This window comes from Eutrigla gurnardus (genome assembly GCF_963514095.1).
Source record: "Eutrigla gurnardus genome assembly, chromosome: 7".
Lineage (NCBI taxonomy): Eukaryota > Metazoa > Chordata > Actinopteri > Perciformes > Triglidae > Eutrigla > Eutrigla gurnardus.
Genome location: NC_139921.1, coordinates 11,924,058 through 11,940,814, shown reverse-complemented (window position 1 = coordinate 11,940,814; position 16,757 = coordinate 11,924,058).

Sequence of the window (16,757 nt, the reverse complement as noted above, 5' to 3'; positions counted from 1 at the left end):
CTCAAGAACCCTTTCAAGAATGGCAAAGCAACTGAGGGAGGTCTGCGTGACAGCGATGGAGAGGCTGCGTCACAGAGACGGTCAGAGAATAGGGGGAAGGAGGCATTTCGTGGTGATAGATGAGAGTCACTTCAGACATAAAAGAAAGGTAACTTTTTATATTAACACCCCCCCCCCCCCCCCCCAAAAAAAAAACTATAGCACTCTGATCGTAGCACTGTTGCTCTTGAAGTACTACTTTACTCAGATGAGGACCTAACACTTGTTCTATTTTTAGCTCTTACTTTATCGGCAATGATACGTTGTGGTTTCTTTGTCTCCTTCTTTTGACAAATGTACTTATTGTAAGTCGCTTTGGACAAAAGCGTCTGCTAAATGACCTAAATGTAAATGTAAATGTATTAACTGCTACAAATTGTTCAGCTGCTAATTATGACTTGTCTATTATCTTGTCTTGTCTATTATGACTTGATTATGTACTAGTCTTGTGATGCCCGACGTTCAGATCGAGACTAGGCAAGACTTTCCTGCTTCTTTCTGAACATTGATAATGATGCATTTGTTTGCTACTTCCTTTGGTTCAATTTGAATATTTCCATGGGCAGAACAAGTAAATGAAATTAAATGAAAATCTGTGTTAGTCTGTCATCCTCAACCAATGGCTGTGTTGTGGTTAGCTCTGCTCTGTTATCAGAAATATGTTTAGAAAGAAGAGTTTAGATGTTATGTCAAAGACATTTACCAATTGAAGAAAGGCACCAAATACAAGCGCAACAGTACAAGTGAGGCGCAGTGCATGTATGCGGTCTCCAGCCGAGAGCAGGGTGCAGATTTTTATTTTAAAAGTTGGACCAGGGCTCCCGCTCCATCCCGCTCCAATTTTGCTCTGGGGCCACCCATGCCTGACCCACAATAAGTTTGTTTTCTAGCTGGATCTGTATGTTATAGTAAAGTATGTAATTGATTCAATTATTTTTCAAATTGTGGGAGGGAAGAGACCTGAAACAGAACTCATACTGGACTCTGACGATGCCAGGTTTGGATTTAAGTGCACAACGCTGCTTTTTTTTGGACAGGTCCGTGAGCAAGGAGCAAGGAAATTCTCACCTGCTCTTGTCCTCTCAATCGCAGAGAAACGATCGGTTTGCTGATTGACAGAAGCCTAGTTGAAACAGCAGGCCATCATTTATATTGTCCATGCTTATAGTGATGAAAAACGGGAATGTATGGGTAAAAAATGGGACAGAATCATTCCTATTGAAACTCTTAAATTTGGCTATAGTAATCATCCATTTATAGTGATCATTTTCACTCGGACAGATGTGACTATTGGACTCCATAGTAATCCTGCATTCTACTTTGTCTAATCGGATTTGTCAAGTTGGTGTTGAAGTGGCTGTCAGTGTGATATACAGTTGTTAAAATTCTACAATATTGCACCTTAAATATTCCTACTAACATTATTAATTTATCTGACACAATGTGAATAACCTCTTTTTTCTTGTTCTGTCATTTTTCCCAAAACACAGTATGGAAGGGGCAGGATGGTTGGGGGCTGGAAGCGGAGGAAGTGGGTGTTCGGGATGCTGGAGGTGCAAAGCGCTCGGAGGCGACCAGGGCGAAGACAGCCAGGGCAGCACCCTTGAATATGGTCGGGGAAGCCGTTGCTTCGCTTGGTGGAGAAGAGGTCGAGGAGGGAACTGGTGCCACTCATAGCTCATCATATCAAAAGGGGCTCATGTGTTATCAGTGATGAGTGGCGAGCCTATCGAAACAGTGACAGACTGACAGGGGGGAGGTAGTGTGGAAACAGGGGTAGACTGACACACGTAGACTGACACAAGTAGACTGACAGATTGGGTATATAAACAGACGGGTAGATTGACTGAGCGGGAAGACTGATCGACAGGGAGCGAACAGAGGGTAGCCTGATATGGCTCTGCAGCATAAACACACACATACACACACTGTGCTTCATGCCCCCTCACAATATTATCATGTTACCAAATAAGAGATGTTCATGTTTGTTGAAAGCTCTCCTCTGCGAGTTAATGATATGTTACATGTTATAATGTTATCTGTGATAATCTGTTTTATTCTGTTTTGAATAAAATGTGTGAAATTCTTTATGTGATTGCTTCAACTACATTTCAACTATTAGTGGTTAAGTCATGCTTATGAGGCAGTTAAGCATTTATAATGTGTTACTTAAGGGATACATGTGTTACACTTTACAATAAGGGTCAAAAAATAATTCAGTAATGGTTAACTATGGTTAAGTAATGCTTTTGAGGCACTCCTGTAATTTATTAAGCTTTATATCAGGTTACTAATGTTAAGTAATACAATATATATTAATGCCCATCCAGGTAACATTTACACCATTAGCGAATGATTAGTAGATGTATTAGGTTGCTGTTTCTTAATGCTTAATCACTCCAAACAAACACCATTTGTAAATGATTACTAGATACATTATTAACGTTTTTACTAACCTATTAACTAATATATTAATTAATACTAAGTAATGCATACATAAGGATGACTAATTATAGGATGTAACTTTATTAATGCTTATTAATGTATTAATTAACTCTGAGCAGTAGACATTAATTAACTGCTTATTAATGCATTTACTAATATGATAATTGATGTTAAGTAATACATTATAATGGTTATTAAACTTTTATTAAACTGTTAATTCATGCTGAATAATGCATTAAGTAACGTTAATTAACGGACCCTTATTGTAAAGTGTTACCAATTCTTTTTTACCTGACAAATTTAGCTACTTATGAAGTAGTTTCATATTCACTTGGAATGATGAAAAGTACAAATTTACCAAAACTGCACAATGACCTATGACCTCTGCCCAGATGACTTTTTAGGGTCTAGGTCTAGTCCTGTCAGTGCATTTAAATTACGACATGTTTTCAGACTTCTATTTGCCTGACTTCTTCACTTGCTAAAATGGGACACACAACAGTCACATTATTCATGTGTGCAAATTCAAATTCCTCAAAATGCATCCCTGGTGTACACAGTGGAATCACAAGGAACAGGGACAGTTAACTGTGCCAATAAAATAAAAACACCACTCCCTGCAAAAAGTATGGTTTATTATTTCTTTTCCAACCAACCACTGAAAGCACACTGCAGCACTGCCCCCCCGCCCCCCCAAGCATGTCCTTATAAATTTAAAGTCCTCAATTAATACCAATCTGCATCCCTACGCAGTGGAATCACAAGGCAAAAGAACTCCCATCACATGAGTATGGTGTCTGAACAACCACCTGCAGCACTAAAACTCATTTAACGCATTTAACAAGGCCTTGATGACTGTGACATTTTTGACAGTAAAGTAACAAAACATTTTAAGCTAGTAGCTTATCTTTTAGGCTGTTAACCTTTGGGGACAGCTTTGAGCAAATGAACTCGAGGAAGAGTTTTTCGAACACAAATGTGTACCTGAGCTCCTTGGGACAGTGGCGTTTTCTTGCAGAGGCCAAGGCAAGCCAGGCTTCCTCAGTTCTTTCAGAATATAACCATCATTTAACAAAATCACTTTTACGTAATCCCTCTGTGATGTGTCTGTCGTCTCCTCCTCGTCTCTCTTCATTAATTATTGAGCGTTTCATGATGTGTAAAACAGCGCCCCTCTAAATGTTATGGGGTGAATGAGCGTTGAAAACATGTTACCGCACTCTGTTGTCTGTGAGGAGGCCAAGCTGCGCTGGAGAATGATTGACCAATCAGGTGAGGCTATTGTCACGACACTGCTCCCCTGTGATTGGTCAGGACAGTGTAAAGGGAAGCCGCCGAACTCGTTGGCATCAGGCCAATCAGTCACAGTATGTTATTGTCAACGTCAAATAACGGAAGATTCGTTGCTTTGCGTTCATCTCTTGATAAGCTGGCTAATTTTTTAAGCGCGATTATGGAGGGTGGAGATTTGGAGTATTTAGTAAAAAAGAATTTTACTAAACTGCCTCTACAAAAGCAACTCCGGATTAAATCTGACGGCCGGCCAACACCAAAACTAGAGCTCCGTACGGAGAGGAAGAAAGGTTTTCGGACCTTTAATGAGGAGAATTACGTCCGCACTGAGTGGCTAGCTGGTAGCTACAGCGGCTATTCTGCTGGCCCTGTCTCCTTTTTGTGTGTGTGTGAGAGAGAGAGTCGGTGCTCAGCGTGTGTAAGTCCTGGTAAAATGATGCTGGGCGCTCTAATAGTTTGACATCCGACTACGGGAAATAGCAACATATAAACTGCAACATCCGTTTTTTCTGCTCCAACCCCGTAAAACATACACAGCTTAGAGGTTGTGTCTCACTTGGCTTCCTCGGAAATTTTCCCCACACCACGCCACTGCCTTACCCAGATAGCCTTTACATTTGGCCCGGATCCGTTTTAAGCCCCTTGCCTCAGTTTCTAGCTCAGACGTTTTCTGATTGTGAACCAGATCCGTGCCAGATAGAGGTTTCAGCTTAAACATTCTAACTGCCATCAGTTTAGTATTTATATCGTTTTACAGATCTGGCCCAGATCACTTTTCCCATAGGTAGTGTTGTCACGATACCAACATTTTGGTACCGGTACCGGTACCAACATGTGTTTCGGTACTTTTCGATACTTTTCGATACTTTTTCAAATAAAAAGTGAATGCAAAAAATGTCATTACTGACTTTATTTTAGGCAAGGCAAGGCAACTTTATTTGTATAGCACATTTCATACACAAGGCAGACTCAAAGTGCTTCACATCATAAAACAACGTGAGAAAAAAAAATAAAAAAAATAGAAGAATTAAAAGAAAATAATAAAAAATTAAAAAATGCATTACAGAAAGAAAGGAGAATAAAAACATATTTGCAATAATTAAAAACAGTGCAGACATTAAAAGATTTAGCAGAAAGCTATGGTGAACATAAAAGTTTTCAGTCTAGTTTTAAAAGTGGTCAGAGTTGGGGCAAGTCTCACATCTTCAGGAAGTTTATTCCAGCCATTTGTTGCATAGTGACTAAATGATGCTCTCCCGTGATTGTTGTTTACTCTGGGAATCACTAACAGATTGGTCTCAGAAGATCTTAGTGGTCTAGAAGGCTTATGTAGTGGGAGCATATCAGTGATATACTTCGGCCCTAGACCATGTAGTGATTTATATGTGAGCAGGAGGATTTTGAAATCAATCCTCTGACATACAGGGAGCCAATGTAAGGATTTAAGAATTGGTGTAATGTGCTCACATTTTTTGGTCTTTGTAAGAACTCTAGCAGCAGCGTTCTGAACAAGCTGTAGCTGCCTGACAGTTTTTTTCGGAAGACCTGCAAGGAGACCATTACAGTAGTCTAGCCTACTAGTAATAAAGGCATGTACAAGTTTTTCTAAGTCTTGAGCTGACATGAGCCCTCTAAGTCTTGCTACATTTTTGAGGTGATAGTAGGCTGATTTTGTTACTGATTTAACGTGACTGTCGAAATGTAAATCAGAATCCATAATAACCCCAAGATTTCTGGCTTTGTTTGAGGTTTTCAGGGACAGAGAGTGAAGGTGTTGAATTACTTTAAACCTTTCTTTTTTAGCACCAAAAACAATTATCTCAGTTTTGTCCTCATTTAGTTGTAGGAAGTTTTGGCACATCCAGTCTTTTCGTTGCTCAATGCACTGGCACAGAAGATCTATGGGGCGATAGTCGTTTGGTGATAGTGCTACGTAGATTTGGGTGTCATCGGCATAGCAATGGTGGTCAATGTTATTATTTTGCATGATTTGTCCTAGTGGGAGCATGTAGATGTTGAATAAAGTTGGCCCCAAGATTGAACCTTGGGGGACTCCACACGTTACATTGGTAGGTTCTGATACAAAGTCGCCAATGGAAACAAAATAGTTCCTATCTTGTAGATATGACTTGAACCAGCTTAAGACTGTGCCTGAGAGCCCCACCCAGTTTTCCAACCTGTCCAAGAGTATTGAGTGGTCGACAGTGTCAAATGCAGCACTGAGGTCTAATAGCATTAATGTTGAAGTTTTGCCAGAGTCTGTGTTAAGACGGATGTCATTTACAACTTTAATAAGGGCCGTCTCGGTGCTATGAAAAGGTCGAAATCCTGACTGGAAGTTGTTGTGGCAGCCAGTTGAAGCCAGGAAGTGATTTAGTTGTTGGAGACAACTTTCTCAATTATTTTACTTATGAAGGGTAGATTTGAAATTGGTCTGTAGTTGTTGATAATAGAGGCATCTAGGCTCCGCTTTTTTAGAAGAGGTTTAATGACTGCAGTTTTGAAGGCCTTGGGAAATTGCCTGATTGAATGGAGTTATCAACTATTTGCAATACGTCTATTGATAGGCAGTCAAAAACATTCTTAAAAAAGTTGGTAGGTAAAGCATCAAGGCAGCAGGTGGATGATTTGTCACCGTTTCAACTAGAGTTTTAGAGTCTATGGCATTAAAGCTTGCCATGATTGCTGTTACTTTTGCCTGAACAGGGTGGTGATTCAACTTTTTTGTTTGAGATATTGATGGCGCGTCTGATGCCTTCAATTTTATTAGTATAAAAGAATGCAAACTCATTGCATTTCTGCGTGTTGGGGGGTTGGTCAGTCTGTCAACAGTTGCAAATAGGGTTTTCGCCTTATTAGTGTTGTTGTTTATGATATTGGAGAAGTATGTTTCTCTCGCACTTTTTAAGACTAAATTGTAGGCCCGGAGGCTCTCTTTATAGATGTCATGGTGAATATGAAGTTTAGTACTCCGCCAGATTCGTTCAGCCTTCCTGCACTCTCTTCTCTGGGCTGTCACAACAGCAGCTTTTCTCCAGGGTGCCTTTTGCTTACCAGAAATTGTTTTAACCGTAGCAGGTGCAATGACATCTATGACATTCAGAATTTTGGAATTAAAGATGTTTACAAGATCATCAGCATGACATGGGTTTAGAGGTGGTAATGAGGAAATGGCATTTTTAAAGAGTACATTGGCATGTTCATTGATGTACCGCTTTTTGACCTTATTTGATTCTGTTTGTGTGTCAGGAATGAAAGAAATATTAAAGAAAAAAACATCAATAAAATTATAGTTGGGGGGTGCTGTCTCGATCAGAATTGTGATCACTGTTATTTTGTTCTAGCCATGTTTCAGTTAAAAACATAAAATCAAGTTTAGAAGTGGTAATAAAATCATTGACTAAAAATGATTTGTTATTAAGAGACCTAACATTTAGCAGACCCATCCTGATGGTGTTACTGACAGGCTTTGAGGTTGACTTTGATTTTGAGAGAACAGGAATGAGATTGTTTAGGTTAGCTGTGTGTTCAAGTTTCCCAATGTTTACTCTCTTAGTAGTCACAACAGGAATGCAGAAGGTGCCATGTTTTGATGTAGGCGACCTTGGGTCCAGCTGATAATGCGGTCTACTGCTGAGCCCTTTTCTGGGGGTGGGGGAGGGATCCACATTCAGTCCTCCTTCGACGTTGTTGATAATCTGAGAAGGGCGGGGGGTAGGTGGGGGTAGCTCCTGGAATTCCAAGGGGGAGGAGGGGAGAGAAAGGTTCATTGGAGGGAGGGAGAATGACGAAGACCTGGATTGGGATTTGGGGGGGGGGGGTGGGGGAGGGATCCACATTCAGTCCTCCTTCGACGTTGTTGATAATCTGAGAAGGGCGGGGGGTAGGTGGGGGTAGCTCTTGGAACTCCAAGGGGGAGGAGGGGAGAGAAAGGTTTATTGGAGGGAGGGAGAATGACAAAGACCTGGATGGAGATTTGGGGGGGGGTGGGGGAGGGATCCACATTCAGTCCTCCTTCGACGTTTCTGATAATCTGTGTTTCGTCTTCCCTCTTTGTTGGTTCCTCTCGTCTCTTGTCCTTGGCGACAGATGGATGACGCAGGCAGTAAGACATGTTGGTGTTGAATAGCTTTGCCCCTAGCTTATTTAGGCAAAGTCCATTTGTCTTAAAAAGATGCCTGCGGTCCCAGAAAAAGCGGAAATTGTCAATAAAATGCATTGGGCGAGCAAGAGATGCAGTTGAGAGCCATTTGTTGAGCCAAAACAGTCTACTGAATGTCTCCGCTCCTCTCCCGGTCGGGGGCAGAGGGCCACTGATGAAAACCTCAGCATTCACAGAGCTGACTGTTTCAAAGAGTTTGTTGAAGTCCTCTCTCAACTCTCTTGATTGTTGTTTTTCAATGTCATTAAATCCAATGTGCAGAATGATATTTTTCACAGTTGGGTGTGCAGCCACAATTTCCAGGATTCTTTTTTCCAAATCAGACACCGTATCCTTCGGAAAGCAGAGTACTTTGATGTTATTACTGCTTTTCATATCTTTTACAGAAAAGTCACCCACAATCAGATTTTCAGGTCCTGTCGTTAGCTTTCTCTGTGGCTTTAAGTTAGCAGGTCTTACCCTGCTGCGTGGTGGTTTAATAGAAAATCTTAGAACAATTACATATTATTCAGCAAATAAAATAAAATACCACAAAGACAAGCTTTTCTAATGCACACAATTTAAAAAATGTTAAAATATAAATACAATAATATAATATAAAATATAATTTTTTTTCTTCCACAGCTACTTTTGTTAAGAGTGAAGGGCGGGGGGCGGTCAGTGGCGCAGTGGATAAGGCAGCCGCCCCATGTACGGAGGCTCAGTCTCGGCGCGGAGATCAGTGGCTCGACTCCCGGCCCGGCAATCACTTTCGCGCATGTCTTCCCCCTCTATCTCCCCTTTCCACACTGTCTCTCTCTGCATAAATCAATAAAATAAAAAGGCTTGCATGGCACTCCAGCCATAAAAAATAATCTTTAAAAAAAAAAAAAAAAAAAAAGAGTGAAGGCGGTGGCGCTTGCTTTTAGCACTGAATGTGGCTTTTTTTCCTGTGTAAATGACCTGTCGTTCCCTGAGCTCAGTGTGCAGGTCTGGGTGCTTGTTCCTTTAAGTGTTTGGCTAGTCGGAGGTGTTTCCGCCGTTAGCCATGCATGTTTTAAACACCGTTTACACAATGGTGCATCGGCGTTAACTGCCTCGCCTTGCGCATTTGTTTTAAGCTAAAGTACTGCCATATCGCACTTTGCGGCGCTGGCGTGGTGACGGTTGCAGCAGCCATTCTCCTCTCCGTGCGTCGCTCTCTCTCCCTCTCTCTCTCTCTCGCTCTCCAAGCTTTCCTCCTGCTCCGTTTGTTGCTCCAGTCCACGCTGCTCGCTAACTTGCTAGCTGTTTCCTCCGGCTTGCTTGCTTTTTCTTTTTATCTCCCCAAGCTGCGGCTCGCTCCTCGTCCTCTCAGCTGTAGTTACAACGCGGTGACGTCACGTAGCGAGTTCGCTGCGCTGTTGCGGCTGCTGCCGGCGGCGCTGCAAGTACCGGTCCCGTCCAAATGCAATATAGTACCGTTTTAAATGCCTCAGTACCCCGGTACCAAATTAGTACCGGTATACCATGCAACCCTACCCATAGGTAACCGTAAGACATTAGCTGTGAATGACACTGATTTGGTCCAGATCTGCAATATGAATCTGAGCCGACACTGTTTTGACATAGGCTACACTGGTGTGGCCCGAATCTGTGATACATATCAGAGCCGATTGCATTTAAAAAAGGGCTAAAAACTGCTCTGGCCCATATCTGCAAAACGGATTTGAGCCAACACTGTTTTGACAGAGGCTACCTGATGTGGACCACATCCAAAATACTTTTCTCAAACTCCGGTATTATAACCTCTTTTTCTATAGCTTCCAATTGTAATAAAATATTATTTATTGTAATTAAACGCATTTAAAGGTCGCAGGCCGGGCGTCATGAGTGCTGTACACTATGGCTTATATTTACTATTGTATATGAATTGTGCAATATCACATGAAATAAACTTGTAACATTTGGACTATTTTTCATATTGAGCCTAATTTTAGCTATAGTTTCTAGTTTTCTCTTTGTTTCTTGTTTGTTCTTCTTCTTTTTCTTTTCTCTGTTTCGGTGTGTAAAGTTAAAAAAAAAAAAAAAATCACTTCACTTTACTTTATGACGCGGACATAAAAGCGGTTCAAAACCGACGGGGAGAATCGGAGCCTCCGCCTTCGCCGCCGGCCCTCAGCTGTTGATCCTCGGTGTGCCGGGTCGGCTGCGCTCTGACCGACCGGGAGCCGCTCCGTGAGTCGGTGTCCAGCTCATGGAGCCTGCTAACAACAGCACTTAATTAACATAGTGTAGAGTTACACGGACCGGCTTTCACACTTTTCCAAAAGTGGAGCGTATGCCCATCTCTCCATCACGAATGTAGAGTCAATTGATTTCGGGTTTAAAATGCATTGTAACGCGCGTTACTGAGATTTGTACAGAGTAAAATATTACCAGGTTTTTTTTTGTAGTGCCTTACATTACCGTGTTACAGCAAAACGTAATGCATTACAGTAATGCATTACTTTTTTAACGCGTTACTCCCAACACTGTGTAATACAGACTTCAGCCAGAAGCGTGAAAAAAATATCATCAACCAAGCTGTCACAGCGGATTTATCTCTCTTCTGAACTTTTGGAAATATCGAACTAACCAGTTATACCACAAGTTAGTTTTTATATGTTTATTCTATGTGTTTATTATGTACATTCTAGTATGTGTTTATTCTAATTTACTCTCTATAACTTGCTGTTGGCTTTGTAGATGGCAAGTTACAGGCTGTTAACCATTTGCACACCACAAAGGAGTCGGTGTTAACCGTTTGACGTTAAATCTGCTATAGCGCTAGCATATACAAATATGAGTGTTGCACAGAATAGACCTAGTTATAAGCTATTTGAATCAACTTTTTAATATCATGGCAAAGATTTGCGCTAATGTGCCGAATTTTAAAAGGTGGTCTTAGCTTTATGCCAACGTAGCGCTGAGAATTGCAGGCACACATTCATGAAAATTACATGCACGATTCATTGCAACATTGTGAGCTAATTTTACACCTTGACCGACCATTTAAACACTCGTTTTAATTGTAATTGTATGCTGCCAGCTATAGCCATCATGTGACAGTGTCACTGTCACTGATGCCCCAACCTGCAGCGTATGTAGATCTCTAACCGCCTGCCTGTGAAAAAAAGTGAGTCTCCTGAGTGAGCCTTGGTTCTCAAACTGTGGGGCAAGTTTGATTGGCTGTGACGCAATCAAATCAAATGTACATGACTGGTTTCATACATAGATATGAAAAATATGATATTTGATTTACAGGCAGATATATATACAGTATATATCTATAGATAGATATAGACCAATAGATGGATAGAAGAATAAAGACATTAATTACTTGTTACCAAATCTTTATTTTTGAAAAAGCAGAAAACTTTTCCAGTCACATAATAACTAACATTAAGTAATACAACAACTTACAACATACTTTTCATTTCTTTTCCAGATGCTGAAAACATGATGCAAACTGTTGAGACGAAGGTATAATACTCAGATTTTGATTCGATTCCAAATTCGATACTTTTTTTTTTTTAATTATTCAATTCACAGATGAGATAGTTACTTAAATTTTAAAAATGAATAGACGCAAGACACCTCTTTCCAGCTCAGCATTGAGGAGAAGAGCCAGGGTGGACCTTAATAGAAGGTTAACTGATATCGGCTATGAAACACCTGCAGCCACACTCCCTCCCAGAGATATTGTTGGTTCTCCAACAGATGATGTTGCAGAACCTGATAATGAAATCATTGAAGAAAATCTCGGATTAGATCCAATGGCAGCTGTTGTGTCTGACCCAGAGGAAAGATCTTATTATCAAGATGATAGTGATGTAGAAGAAATATCTGACTGTGAGGAACCGGAAAAACTCAGAAATCGCCTTTCCAGCTGGGCATTGACATATGGTATTTCCCATATTGCACTTTCGGCTCTCTTGGCAATATTAGCGGTCCACCACTGTGACTTGCCAAGAGATGCACGAACTCTTCTTAACACAAGAAGAGATTATTCTGTTAGGGAGCTCTGCGGTGGCCTTTACCACTACATTGGCATTATTGAGGCGTTAAAACATACACTTTCACAGTGGAAAGACAAGCTGGTCAATGGATGTTGTTTGCTGCAAATGTCAGTTGATGGCCTGCCACTTTTTAAAAGTTCAGGTCTACAGTTATGGCCCATTTCAGGTAGGTTGGTTGGAATTCCCATGAAAGAACCTGTGGTGATTGGGATGTACTACGGTATAAAAAACCTGACTGTGTTTCTTACAGATTTGGCAAACGAGCTTTCAAAATTACAGGAGGGATTTACATTTGAGGGGAGAAGTTAATTCACTGATATGTGACACACCTGCAAAATCCTTTGTTAAAGCCACAAAGGCTTTTAATGGTTACTATGGCTGTGACAAGTGTATCAAGAGTGGTGTGTACCTCAACCAGCGTATGACCTACCCCCTCCTGAATAGCCAGACACGGTCTGATGAATCATTTGCCAGGCAGGAGGTTGAGGACCACCACCAGGGTCCTCATGCCTTCACCAAAATGTAAATTTTGGTTTGGTGTTCCAAGTCCCACTGCACTACATGCACCTGGTGTGCTTGGGGGTGGTAAGGCGCCTCATCTGTCTTTGGATGAAAGGTCCTCTGACTGTAGACTGACCGTCTACCAGTGAGAGACGTGGACAGAATATCCGGAAATCTACTTAGCTTAAGACCCCACATTCCTTCGGAATTTGCTCGAAGGCCAAGAGCACTAAAGGAAGTGTATAGATGGAAGGTGACGGAGTTCTGTCAGTTTCTCTTATACACGGGGCCGGTGGTGTTGCGTGAGGTGTTAAAAGCTGATGTATATGCAAACTTCCTGCTGCTGTCGACAGCCATGTCAATGCTGGTCTCCCCTTACTTTGCCACAAAGCACAACGACTATGCCAACAGCCTCCTTCATGCATTTGTGGAACATTTTGGCCATCTGTATGGCAAAGATCAGCTAGATTGCAATGTGCATGGGTTGACACATCTTGCCCAGGATGCAAAACGTTTTGGAAATCTGGATGTTATATCATCCTTTCTATATGAAAATGATTTGCAAAAACTCAAGAGTTTTGTACGCAAACCCTCCAATCCCCTGGCCCAAATAATCAGACGCCTGTCCGAGGGATTAAATGGTGGTGTTACAAGTGACCAACCCATTAAATTGTGCAAAGAACATGCCCGAGGCCCTGTACCAGTACCAAGCTTGATCTGTCACCAGTATGACGAACTGATATCAGAGAGGCTCACCATGACCACAACATGCCGAAACAACACGTTTCTGGTGGGCCAAAACATGTGTCGAATAATTAATATAATTGACTGTCACGGTGATATCCTAATTGCCTACAGACAGTATGGGAAGGTCGAACATTTTTTTACCTATCCTTTTAATTCAGACATTCTAAACATTGTGATCCCAGCTGACCTAGGCCATGAGATACAATTCTCCAAACTGTCATCTTTCACACAAAAATGCATGGCTCTCCCTTTCAAGGAGGCAATTGTGGTTATACCGCTGTTTCATATGAAGGACTAGACTTTTTTTTTTTTTAAATCATAATCAGTTCAGTTATGTAAATATATATTTTTTAAATCATCTTCAATTTGTTACATTTTTACACAATTATTTTTAACAGACATTTTGTGGAGTAATTTTTATGGATGAGGACATCACAGAAGTTGTGCCGAAGTCATGGGTTAAAGATAATGAATGCTTTTGGCCAACATTTATTTCTGAGGAAAAAACCCAAAAGGCCATAAAGAGGCATGAAATGCCAGGCCCTGGTTGGAAAGTCTTCAAGATAAGAACTCTTTTTGAAAAGGTAAATAAATAAACAAGCAATTCTATGTCTTTTCATGTTAGGACAACAGTTAGGCCTTACTTCCTTTGTCCTTAAATATCTCCATATCTGTCTCTTTATTTGTTTATATTATTAGATGACTTCAGTCAGGCAAGGCAAAAGCTGAAGGACTACAATAAAAATGGAATGGCAGTCCTCCAGTCAGAGGATGAGGGCTCAACGGCAAAAAGGAGAAGAAAAGCGACACAGTATGTACATTATAGATAATTGTTGTATTACTGCAAAAGGTATGGCTGGGGATGGGTTTGGGGTGCAAGTCTGTAGTATCAAAATGACACCTCAAGCAAAAGCTAAAAAAGAGAGCCTTTGTTCATGCCTGCCCATGGAATGATGCTATTGCCTTGTCATTACAATTTGACCTCTGTCTTCACTAGATTCGTAGGATTTGAAAACGGCAGTACTGACTCTGAAACTGAGCAGACTCCAAAAAGAAGACCAGTGTCTCGGCCTCGGCCCCGACCTCTCCCTATTTCTGCTACCCCTCCTAGTGTCCCTCCACCCCCCTCTGTAAGTTTTGATTGCCAACTGCAACAATGTACAGTCAGTGATTTGTACCACTGCAATATGTTGATTCACGATTATACCTTTATCAGGCGGGCATTGACGGGCTGTGCCCGCCCACAGAGTCAGCCGTGCCCGCCCTGGGCTGGGAGCTGTTTATTTTATTTGGGTTTTGTTTTTTACCTCGGAGTGGCCAACTCTCTATTATTCCTATCTCGGTTTGTCGATCATACAATTCAACCAATCCAACCAACGAACAAAGGCAACGTGCTGGCCAATTACAGGTGGTGGGAGGCGGGTCACTGAGTCAAGAGAGGGAAACTTTTAGTACTTGACGTTCATGGTCGCTTATAGAGTCGCTACTTAGCTAGTTCGGTATGGATATCCGTAATTTTTTCCCCAAAAATACGCGGACAAGAATTGACGACGCGAACGGGAGCGAGCAGGAAGCAGCAGCAATATTCACTTCTACTGGAAACGTAAGCACCGAAGTTAACGGTAACACTGGAGTAAACATTTATGCTAGGAGAGGTAGCTACAGCAGCTAGGGAGCACAAGGAGCAGCACCGAGCAGTGTAACTAATCTGCATGGAAGAAACGTGAGTGACGACGTCGACAACAACAACAACACAGAGGTTCACAGTAACATTACGGCTGCGAGGAACAGCAACAGGCCATTGCAGCCTACTGACCTGGGCACGGAAGAGCCCCATAGACCACTCATGCAGAGCTTTCCTTCGCGCATTTTCTCAGGGAAAAAGAGTAATTCTGCAGTTCCTGGTTTGGAAGCTTTCCCTGGCTGGAGTACTCGGTTCAAGCAGATGCTGCATACTGCTACCCATGCAGAATGTTTCAGGGACCCAGACACAGTGATTAAACTTTCAGTGTTACTGGTTTCCATGACTGGAAGCATGCAATGGAAAACGGAAAGGGACTAAACAGGCATGCTGCATCTAAAGAGCACCTGACTTGTGAGGCCATGTGGAGGGACAAGGAAAGACGGATTCACACAAGTAAGGAGATCTCAACACTAATTAACACTGATCAATTGCAGCGCAACAGATATTATCTGTCTGCAATTATTGATGTTATGGAGTTCCTTGCTGTGAACCAACTGCCCTTTCGAGGTGATCACGACGCATACAGTGATGAATGAGGATGGATGTGGGCTATTTTTGTCTCTATTTGAGTTTACACTAAGGAAAGATGCTGAATTAGCGAAGATAGCAAAAACTATTCCTCGCAATGCAACATACACAAGTCATGACATTCAAAATAACTTAATAGATGTGATGAGTGCTTTAGTAAGAGAGCACATTGTGAAAGAAGTTGGTGAATCATTCTACACGTTAAAAGTGGATGGAACCAGAGACCCAACAGGGAGAGAGAATATATCCATAGTTCTCCGCTTTCTGAACTAACTGTGTGAACCAACTGAGCGCCTCCTAATAATAGCCACTGCTGACCAGGGAGATGCAGTTACATTGACCGACATCATCTTAGGAGAACTGACCACAGCTGGCCTGAGCCATGAGAAAATCATCAGTCAGGTGTATGATGGGGCCTCGCTCATGTCGGGTAAACATGGAGGAGTACAGAAACTGCTGCAGCAGAAACTGGACAGAGAGATACCGTATGTCCACTGTTATAATCATCAGCTGCATTTGGTGGTCATCCATTCCCTGGCAGTTGAAAAGGCTGTGATGGACTTCTTCAGTGTGTGTAACATGCTGTACAAGTTCTGCAGAAAACCAACTGTTGCCATTCTCTACAAAGGAGCGACACTCAAGTGCCTATTGGATCAACGCTGGACTGGACATTCTGCTACAGGTATGTTAATTTGGACTGATTAAGCTGATAATTATAATGCTGTATTGTGTGAATTACTCCCCCACCTGAAGATATTAAGATTCCTTTTCTCTATTCTACAGTCTCAGTCATTCTGAAATCATTTGATGACCTATCCACACTGCTCAGAGAGATCACCTGCAACCGGGCATTTGGAGCAGATCTGCGCATTGAAGCAACAGGATTGTGGCAGAGCATGTCTGAGCCCAGCTTTAAGTTCATTGCTGAGATGGTGCATAAGATCGTTGCATATCTTGATCCCCCAAACAAGATGTTGCAGTCCGAAGACATGGATCTGCTTACAGGTGAAATATTAATATAGATGGTGAAAAAGTATACCTACTTCTGAGCGAAATAATAATAATAATAATAAACTATTTGTAAAGATCCTTCCATGCAGAAATGCAGCTCTTTACAACAAAGAGTTACATGCACTAGGTGCTTCACAATCAACATAAAATATGTTAAAAAGAGATGAATGAAAACAACAACAAAAAGAGTAAAAATAATAGTAGGAATTAGAGTTGAGCCGGATACTCGGCTGAAACGAGTATCCGGTACGGATAAAGCACTTTTGCC